The following is a 9,275-nucleotide window of genomic DNA, read 5'->3' on the forward strand; positions in this document are numbered from 1 at the left end:
TTTTATTTAATGTTCAGTTTGTAAAGTGTTTTGGCAGAATTTTAGATAATATTTGTCAACGAAACTAATTTCAGGCAAATATGGAATATTGGGAATTCTGTTGGGAGAGATATAGACTAAAATAAGCCAGTAAAATAAATAAAATGGTATATAAATAAATCATTTTACTTTTTATTTTAATATATGAAGTAAAATAAATACAAATTGATTAAAAACAAGCAAATAAACAAAGAAATACAAATATTTAAATGAATAAAAAGTTTAAAATAAACTTATTTTTAATAAGTAAATAAATAAATAGAAATAAATGAATAAAATAGATTAAAATAAGATTAATAAAAACATTCAAATATCTGATTCAAGTAAATGAAAAATAGATTAAAATTCGTAAATAAATGAATACATAAATAAATTAATAAATAAACATTTAAGTAAATAAATAAGATATTATAAATGTGTTTAAAATAGGTTTGTTTATAAATATTTTTTTTATAAATAAATAAAAGAGGTTAAAAAAGTAAATACATTTAATTAATACAATTAGATTAAAATAAATATAAATAGATTGAAAATAAGTAAATAAATTAGTAAGTGAATAAATACATGGATAAATTACAATATCTAACGATTAAAATAAATAAAAATAGCTTAAAATAAGTAAATAAATTAAATAAGTAAAAATTGAACTTTTTTTTAAATAAATAAGAATAGATTCAAATAAGTAAATGCATACTTATATATATATATATATATATATATATATATATATATATATATATATTAAAGGGAATGTGTCAGGTGACCACAAGCTGAAAATAGGGAATATTGTGAATTCCTCCGGGATTTCTGCGATCTGAAGAGAAAGGTTGTGCAGTGAAAGGTTATGTTTTCTTGCATTGAGACGTCAGACTTTAATACTTTTTCCACATATAAAGACTTTTCCCCACTTACTGTTTTATGGAGAGTAAATATTTAAAAAGTGGATGCTGGAAAAAAAGTGCAAAAATACTGACAAAGAATAAAGTGTCAGAAACAAATACAGAAAAAAAAAAAAAAAAAAAAAAGCCACAAAAAGAGTTTTCCACAGAAGAACCTTTCAATGAACAACTTTTAAAATAACTTTTTTTCCCCTTCAAAATTATAGGAATAAATATATAAAATATTTACATTAAAAATAGACTAAAATAAGTTGGTAAATAAATAGAAAATGTATAAAAGTAAGTAAAAAATAGATTAAAATAAGTTAATTAATTAATTAATTAATTAATAAAAATTGATTAAAATAAATAAACAATAGATTTAAAACTAGTAAATAAATGAATAAATAAAAATATTTTAAAAGATAAATAAATAAAGAAGTTTAAAATAAATACATAGATTGAGATCAATGTAAATACTAGCAGATACACTATAATATATATATATATGTATGTGTGTATATATGTGTGTGCGTACATATATATATATATATATATATATATGTATATGTATATGTATATGTATATATATATTAATTTCAGCTATAAAGCAGAGGAAAATGGTGTCATTATTCATTATTTTCATCTGATTCCATTGAAATGCATGGAAGTGTTTGCAATGAAAGACTAGCATCAGAGTGTGTGTGTGCTTGGCTTCTGAAGGAGTGACCTACTTTACTCATGAAGTGTTTCATATAGTTTTATAGATGTGATCCGGCCAGAGGAATCCTGCGCCTGGACTTGTCTTCATTGTTTCGTTTGTTGTCGAATCCTTTGAGCTCTAGTGCAGGTGTACAGAACAATGAACACACCTGGAGATGAGGGTCACATGATCACAGGTGTGGGCGGGAAACTGACGCTGGACAAATACAGGTGAGCGTTACAGGAGCTGGTGTTATTACAGTCAGAGTCATGTCAACATGGATACACTCTTATGAATGAAAGCCACAGACAGATGCTGAAGAACCTTTCAATGAACACTTCAAAATTATAGGAATAAAATAAATAAAATAATATAAATAAATGGGAAAATTAAAATAAAATGTAAAATAAATAAAATAGTTTAAAATAAGTAAATTAATTAATTAATACAATTAGATTAAAATAAATAAAAATAGATTAAATGTAACGATCACCAGCTGGAGCTGCCCTTGTGAGTCACCAGAGGGCAGTCCACATCAGACTATCATATTCACTCACTAACTACATTTCCCATAACTCACTGCCCGGACTCATCATCACTTATCACTGATCACATTCACCTGTACCTCATTCACTGATTGCATTCACCTGTCTCATCCTGTTAGTCTGTCTATATATACCTTGTTCATTCATTCACTCACCGCGAAGTCTTGTTAAGTGTTACACTGCTATTCTGAGCGTTTCCCTGGTTGTCTTGTTTCTTGTTTTTGGATATCTTGCCCTGTTTCCTGGATTACTCTCTTGCCTCTGGTCCCTGCCTGTGTTTGTTTGTTTGTTTGTTTGTTTGTTTCTTTGTTTTGGACTGCTTTCCTGTGTATGACCCTAGCCTGTATGTTGGATTACGCCTCTGGATTGCCCCACAAAATAAAGCTGCATTTGGATCTCCTACTTCGTGTCTCTGAGCAGTACGTGACAGAAGACTTCGCCACACTTCAGATCCAGCAGCCATGACCTCCTGTAATACAGCAGTACGGATCTCACCTGATCTTCCCAGCATGAGCCGGGAGTTCGCTGGACAGATCGCGGCCTTAGCCCTGGATAGCCTCGATCTGTTCCAGTACACCTGGGGGTTTTTTCCTCTCGCTGCCTCTTGCTCTCTGGGTGACGAGGCTATTAAGTTATGTTACCGGCTGGGGGCTAAGGAGGTCGACCCGAGGGAGCTCCCCGATCTCTCTGGTCTGGATTGGAGAGAGGCACTCTCCAGATGTCTGGAGAGCTTCCTTCCGTGGCACCCCAGTCCAGCCGAGCCCGCACTTCACGCCAGCCCAGAGCCCTCTTCACTGCTGGTCCCGTTCAGCACAGAGCCCTCTTCACTGCTGGTCCTGTTCAGCACAGAGCCCTCTTCACTGCTGGTCCCGTTCAGCACAGAGCCCTCTTCACCGCTGGTCCCGTCCAGCACAGAGCCCTCTTCACTGCTGGTCCCGTTCAGCACAGAGCCCTCTTCACTGCTGGTCCCGTTCAGCACAGAGCCCTCTTCACTGCTGGTCCCGTTCAGCACAGAGCCCCCTTCACCGCTGGTCCCGTCCAGCACAGAGCCCTCTTCACCGCTGGTCCCGTCCAGCACAGAGCCCTCTTCACTGCTGGTCCCGTCCAGCACAGAGCCCTCTTCACTGCTGGTCCCGTTCAGCACAGAGCCCTCTTCACCGCTGGTCCCGTCCAGCACAGAGCCCTCTTCACTGCTGGTCCCGTTCAGCACAGAGCCCTCTTCACTGCTGGTCCCGTTCAGCACAGAGCCCTCTTCACCGCTGCTTCCGTCCAGCACAGAGCCCTCTTCACTGCTGGTCCCGTTCAGCACAGAGCCCTCTTCACTGCTGGTCCCGTCCAGCACAGAGCCCTCTTCACTGCTGGTCCCGTTCAGCACAGAGCCCTCTTCACTGCTGGTCCCGTTCAGCACAGAGCCCTCTTCACCGCTGGTCCCGTTCAGCACAGAGCCCTCTTCACTGCTGGTCCCGTCCAGCACAGAGCCCTCTTCACCGCTGCTTCCGTCCAGCACAGAGCCCTCTTCACCGCTGCTTCCGTCCAGCACAGAGCCCTCTTCACTGCTGGTCCTGTTCAGCACAGAGCCCTCTTCACTGCTGGTCCCGTCCAGCACAGAGCCCTCTTCACCGCTGCTTCCGTCCAGCACAGAGCCCTCTTCACCGCTGGTCCCGTTCAGCACAGAGCCCTCTTCACCGCTGGTCCCGTGCAGCACAGAGCCCTCTTCACTGCTGGTCCCGTCCAGCACAGAGCCCTCTTCACTGCTGGTCCCGTTCAGCACAGAGCCCTCTTCACCGCTGGTCCCGTCCAGCACAGAGCCCTCTTCACCGCTGCTTCCGTCCAGCACAGAGCCCTCTTCACCGCTGGTCCCGTCCAGCACAGAGCCCTCTTCACCGCTGGTCCCGTTCAGCACAGAGCCCTCTTCACCGCTGGTCCCGTGCAGCACAGAGCCCTCTTCACTGCTGGTCCCGTCCAGCACAGAGCCCTCTTCACTGCTGGTCCCGTTCAGCACAGAGCCCTCTTCACCGCTGCTTCCGTCCAGCACAGAGCCCTCTTCACCGCTGCTTCCGTCCAGCACAGAGCCCTCTTCACCGCTGGTCCCGTTCAGCACAGAGCCCTCTTCACTGCTGGTCCCGTTCAGCACAGAGCCCTCTTCACTGCTGGTCCCGTTCAGCACAGAGCCCTCTTCACTGCTGGTCCCGTTCAGCACAGAGCCCTCTTCACTGCTGGTCCCGTCCAGCACAGAGCCCTCTTCACCGCTGGTCCCGTTCAGCACAGAGCCCTCTTCACTGCTGGTCCCGTTCAGCACAGAGCCCTCTTCACTGCTGGTCCCGTCCAGCACAGAGCCCTCTTCACCGCTGCTTCCGTTCAGCACAGAGCCCTCTTCACCGCTGCTTCCGTCCAGCACAGAGCCCTCTTCACTGCTGGTCCCGTCCAGCACAGAGCCCTCTTCACCGCTGCTTCCGTCCAGCACAGAGCCTTCACTGCTGGTCCCGTTCAGCACAGAGCCCTCTTCACCGCTGCTTCCGTCCAGCACAGAGCCTTCACTGCTGGTCCCGTTCAGCACAGAGCCCTCTTCACTGCTGGTCCCGTTCAGCACAGAGCCCTCTTCACTGCTGGTCCTGTTCAGCACAGAGCCCTCTTCACTGCTGGTCCCGTCCAGCACAGAGCCCTCTTCACTGCTGGTCCCGTTCAGCACAGAGCCCTCTTCACTGCTGGTCCCGTCCAGCACAGAGCCCTCTTCCCCGCTGCTTCCGTCCAGCACAGAGCCTTCTTCACTGCTGGTCCCGTTCAGCACAGAGCCCTCTTCACCGCTGCTTCCGTCCAGCACAGAGCCCTCTTCACTGCTGGTCCCGTCCAGCACAGAGCCCTCTTCACCGCTGCTTCCGTCCAGCACAGAGCCTTCACTGCTGGTCCCGTCCAGCACAGAGCCCTCTTCACCGCTGCTTCCGTCCAGCACAGAGCCCTCTTCACTGCTGGTCCCGTCCAGCACAGAGCCCTCTTCACCGCTGCTTCCGTCCAGCACAGAGCCTTCACTGCTGGTCCCGTTCAGCACAGAGCCCTCTTCACTGCTGGTCCCGTCCAGCACAGAGCCCTCTTCACCGCTGCTTCTGTCCAGCACAGAGCCCTCTTCACTGCTGGTCCCGTCCAGCACAGAGCCCTCTTCACCGCTGCTTCCGTCCAGCACAGAGCCTTCACTGCTGGTCCCGTTCAGCACAGAGCCCTCTTCACTGCTGCTTCCGTCCAGCACAGAGCCTTCACTGCTGGTCCCGTTCAGCACAGAGCCCTCTTCACCGCTGGTCCCGTTCAGCACAGAGCCCTCTTCACCGCTGCTTCCGTCCAGCACAGAGCCCTCTTCACCGCTGCTTCCGTCCAGCACAGAGCCCTCTTCACCGCTGCTTCCGTCCAGCACAGAGCCTTCACTGCTGCTTCCGTCCAGCACAGAGCCCTCTTCACTGCTGGTCCCGTCCAGCACAGAGCCCCCTTCACCGCTGCTTCCGTCCAGCACAGAGCCTTCACTGCTGGTCCCGTCCAGCTCAGAGCCCTCTTCGCCGCTGGTCCCGTCCAGCTCAGAGCCCTCTTCGCCGCTGGTCCCGTCCAGCTCAGAGCCCTCTTCACTGCTGGTCCCGTCCAGCTCAGAGCCCTCTTCGCCGCTGGTCCCGTCCAGCTCAGAGCCCTCTTCGCCGCTGGTTCTGTCCAGCTCAAAGCCTTCTTCATCGCTGGTCCTAACCAGCTCAGAGCCCTCTTCGCCGCTGGTTCTGTCCAGCTCAGAGCCTTCTTCGCCGCTGGTCCTACCCAGCTCAAAGCCCTCGCCGCCGCTGGTCCCGTCAAGCTCAGAGTGCGCTTCTGCTGATCCAGAGAGTTCACGTCGCTTCTGCTGATCCTGAGACTGTTCACGTCGCTTCTGCTGATCCAGAGACTGTTCACGTTGCTTCTGCTGATCCAGAGACTGAGCTTCACGTCACTTCTGCCGATCCAGAGACTGAGCTTCACGTCACTTCTGCCGATCCAGAGACTGAGCTTCACGTCACTTCTGCCGATCCAGAGACTGAGCTTCACGTCACTTCTGCCGATCCAGAGACTGAGCTTCACGTCACGTCCGCCCGTCAAGTGTCTCGTCCCGCCGAGACTGAATCTGTTCCTGAGCCTGAAACTGATCTGGATACTGAGCTTGAATCTGTTCCTCTTCCTCTTTCTGCGCCTGTGTCTCCAGACACGATGACCTCCGCCACCGAACCAGTGTCTCAGGACAAGATGGCCGACTCCACGCCTGTGTCTTCGGACAAGATGGCCGACTCCACGCCTGTGTCTTCGGACAAGATGGCCGACTCCACGCCTGTGTCTTCGGACAAGATGGCCGACTCCACGCCTGTGTCTTCGGACAAGATGGCCACCGCCGAGCCAGTGTTTCAGGACAAGATGGTCTCCGCTGAGCCGGTGTCTGTTCCTGAGCCGGTGTCTGTTCCTGTCCTTGAGCCGGTGTTTGTTCCTGTCCCTGTGTCTGTTCCTGTTCCTGAGCCGGTGTCTGTTCCTGTGCCCTGGCCGCCTGAAGGGTCGTCTCCTCCCTGGCCGCCTGAAGGGTCGTCTCCTCCCTGGCCGCCTGAAGGGTCGTCTCCTCCCTGGCCGCCTGAAGGGTCGTCTCCTCCCTGGCCGCCTGAAGGGTCGTCTCCTCCCTGGCCGCCTGAAGGGTCGTCTCCTCCCTGGCCGCCTGAAGGGTCGTCTCCTCCCTGGTCGCCTGAAGGGTCGTCTCCGCCCTGGCCGCCTGCTCCGCCCTGGCCGCCTGCACAGCCTGCTCCGCCCTGGTCGCCTGCACAGCCTGCTCCGCCCTGGTCGCCTGCACAGCCTGCTCCGCCCTGGACGCCTGCACAGCCTGCTCCGCCCTGGACGCCTGCACAGCCTGCTCCGCCCTGGACGCCTGCACAGCCTGCTCCGCCCTGGACGCCTGCACAGCCTGCTCCGCCCTGGACGCCTGCACAGCCTGCTCCGCCCTGGACGCCTGCACAGCCTGCTCCGCCCTGGACGCCTGCACAGCCTGCTCCGCCCTGGACGCCTGCACAGCCTGCTCCGCCCTGGACGCCTGCACAGCCTGCTCCGCCCTGGACGCCTGCACAGCCTGCTCCGCCCTGGACGCCTGCACAGCCTGCTCCGCCCTGGACGCCTGCACAGCCTGCTCCGCCCTGGACGCCTGCACAGCCTGCTCCGCCCTGGACGCCTGCACAGCCTGCTCCGCCCTGGACGCCTGCACAGCCTGCTCCGCCCTGGACGCCTGCACAGCCTGCTCCGCCCTGGCCGCCTGCACAGCCTGCTCCGCCCTGGCCGCCTGCACAGCCTGCTCCGCCCTGGCCGCCTGCACAGCCTGCTCCGCCCTGGCCGCCTGCACAGCCTGCTCCGCCCTGGCCGCCTGCACAGCCTGCTCCGCCCTGGCCGCCTGCACAGCCTGCTCCGCCCTGGCCGCCTGCACAGCCTGCTCCGCCCTGGCCGCCTGCACAGCCTGCTCCGCCCTGGCCGCCTGCACAGCCTGCTCCGCCCTGGACGCCTGCACAGCCTGCTCCGCCCTGGCCGCCTGCACAGCCTGCTCCGCCCTGGCCGCCTGCACAGCCTGCTCCGCCCTGGCCGCCTGCACAGCCTGCTCCGCCCTGGCCGCCTGCACAGCCTGCTCCGCTGTGCCACCAGAGGGCAGTCCACATCAGACTATCATATTCACTCACTAACTACATTTCCCATAACTCACTGCCCGGACTCATCATCACTTATCACTGATCACATTCACCTGTACCTCATTCACTGATTGCATTCACCTGTCTCATCCTGTTAGTCTGTCTATATATACCTTGTTCATTCATTCACTCACCGCGAAGTCTTAAGTGTTACACTGCTATTCTGAGCGTTTCCCTGGTTGTCTTGTTTCTTGTTTTTGGATATCTTGCCCTGTTTCCTGGATTACTCTCTTGCCTCTGGTCCCTGCCTGTTTTGTTTGTTTCTTTGTTTCTTTGTTTTGGACTGCTTTCCTGTGTATGACCCTAGCCTGTATGTTGGATTACGCCTCTGGATTGCCCCACAAAATAAAGCTGCATTTGGATCTCCTACTTCGTGTCTCTGAGCAGTACGTGACATTAAAACTAGTAAATTAACAAATGAATGAATAAATAAGAATATTTAAATAAGTTTAAAATAAGTTACTAAATTAGTAAGATAAAGATACATAGAAATAAATAAATAAATAAATATAGTTTTTTAATAAGTAAATAAAAATAGTTTAAAATAAGTAAAAAGCCTACATAAATTAATAAATACATTTTAGATTTTAATTAAGATAAATGCAAAATGTATAAAAATGAGAATTAAAATATTTATATAAATAAAAATATTCAAAATATTAATATTTAAAAATATTAATAAATTAATAAATATAAATATTTTAATAAATAAATAAAAATTAAAATAAAATTAAAAAAATAAATAAGATGAAAAATGTTTAAAATAAGTAACTAAATGAGTAAATAAATAAAAACACTATATAAATAATAAAATATAGATTAAAATAAGTGTACATAATAATGTACACTTATTTTAAAGTGTATAATACATAATACATAACTTGAGATGATCATAACTTGAGATGATCATTGAGATAAATGTAAATACTAACAGATACACTGTAAATATATATATATATATATATATATATATATATATATATATATATATATATATATTTATAGTTTACTTCCCAAAAGTTCTGTCAATTCAAATACATTGGATAAATCAATGATAAACTCGGTAAATTAAGTTTAGTCTACTAAAATCATAAATAATGCAGTATTTTATTATTCACCTGATCATGTTGTTGCGCTGCATTTAATCTATGCCGATTTAAATGTAAAAACCATTGCACTGAAGTCATTTTTTAAGTTTTCACTGCAAAAAATGACGTTCTTCCTCACTGTTTCTGTCTCGTTTTCCAGCACAAACATCTAAACATTCTTAAATCAAGAAACATTTACTGGAGAAGCAAAACAACTGAAGATATTAAGTCTTGCTTAATGAAAAATGTATCGAAATTAAGTGAGTTTGTGCTTCAAACAAGAACAAATATCTGCCAACGGAGTCAAAACACTT

The sequence above is a fragment of the Scardinius erythrophthalmus genome (assembly GCF_964197995.2).
Source record: "Scardinius erythrophthalmus genome assembly, chromosome: 6".
Classification (NCBI taxonomy): domain Eukaryota; kingdom Metazoa; phylum Chordata; class Actinopteri; order Cypriniformes; family Leuciscidae; genus Scardinius; species Scardinius erythrophthalmus.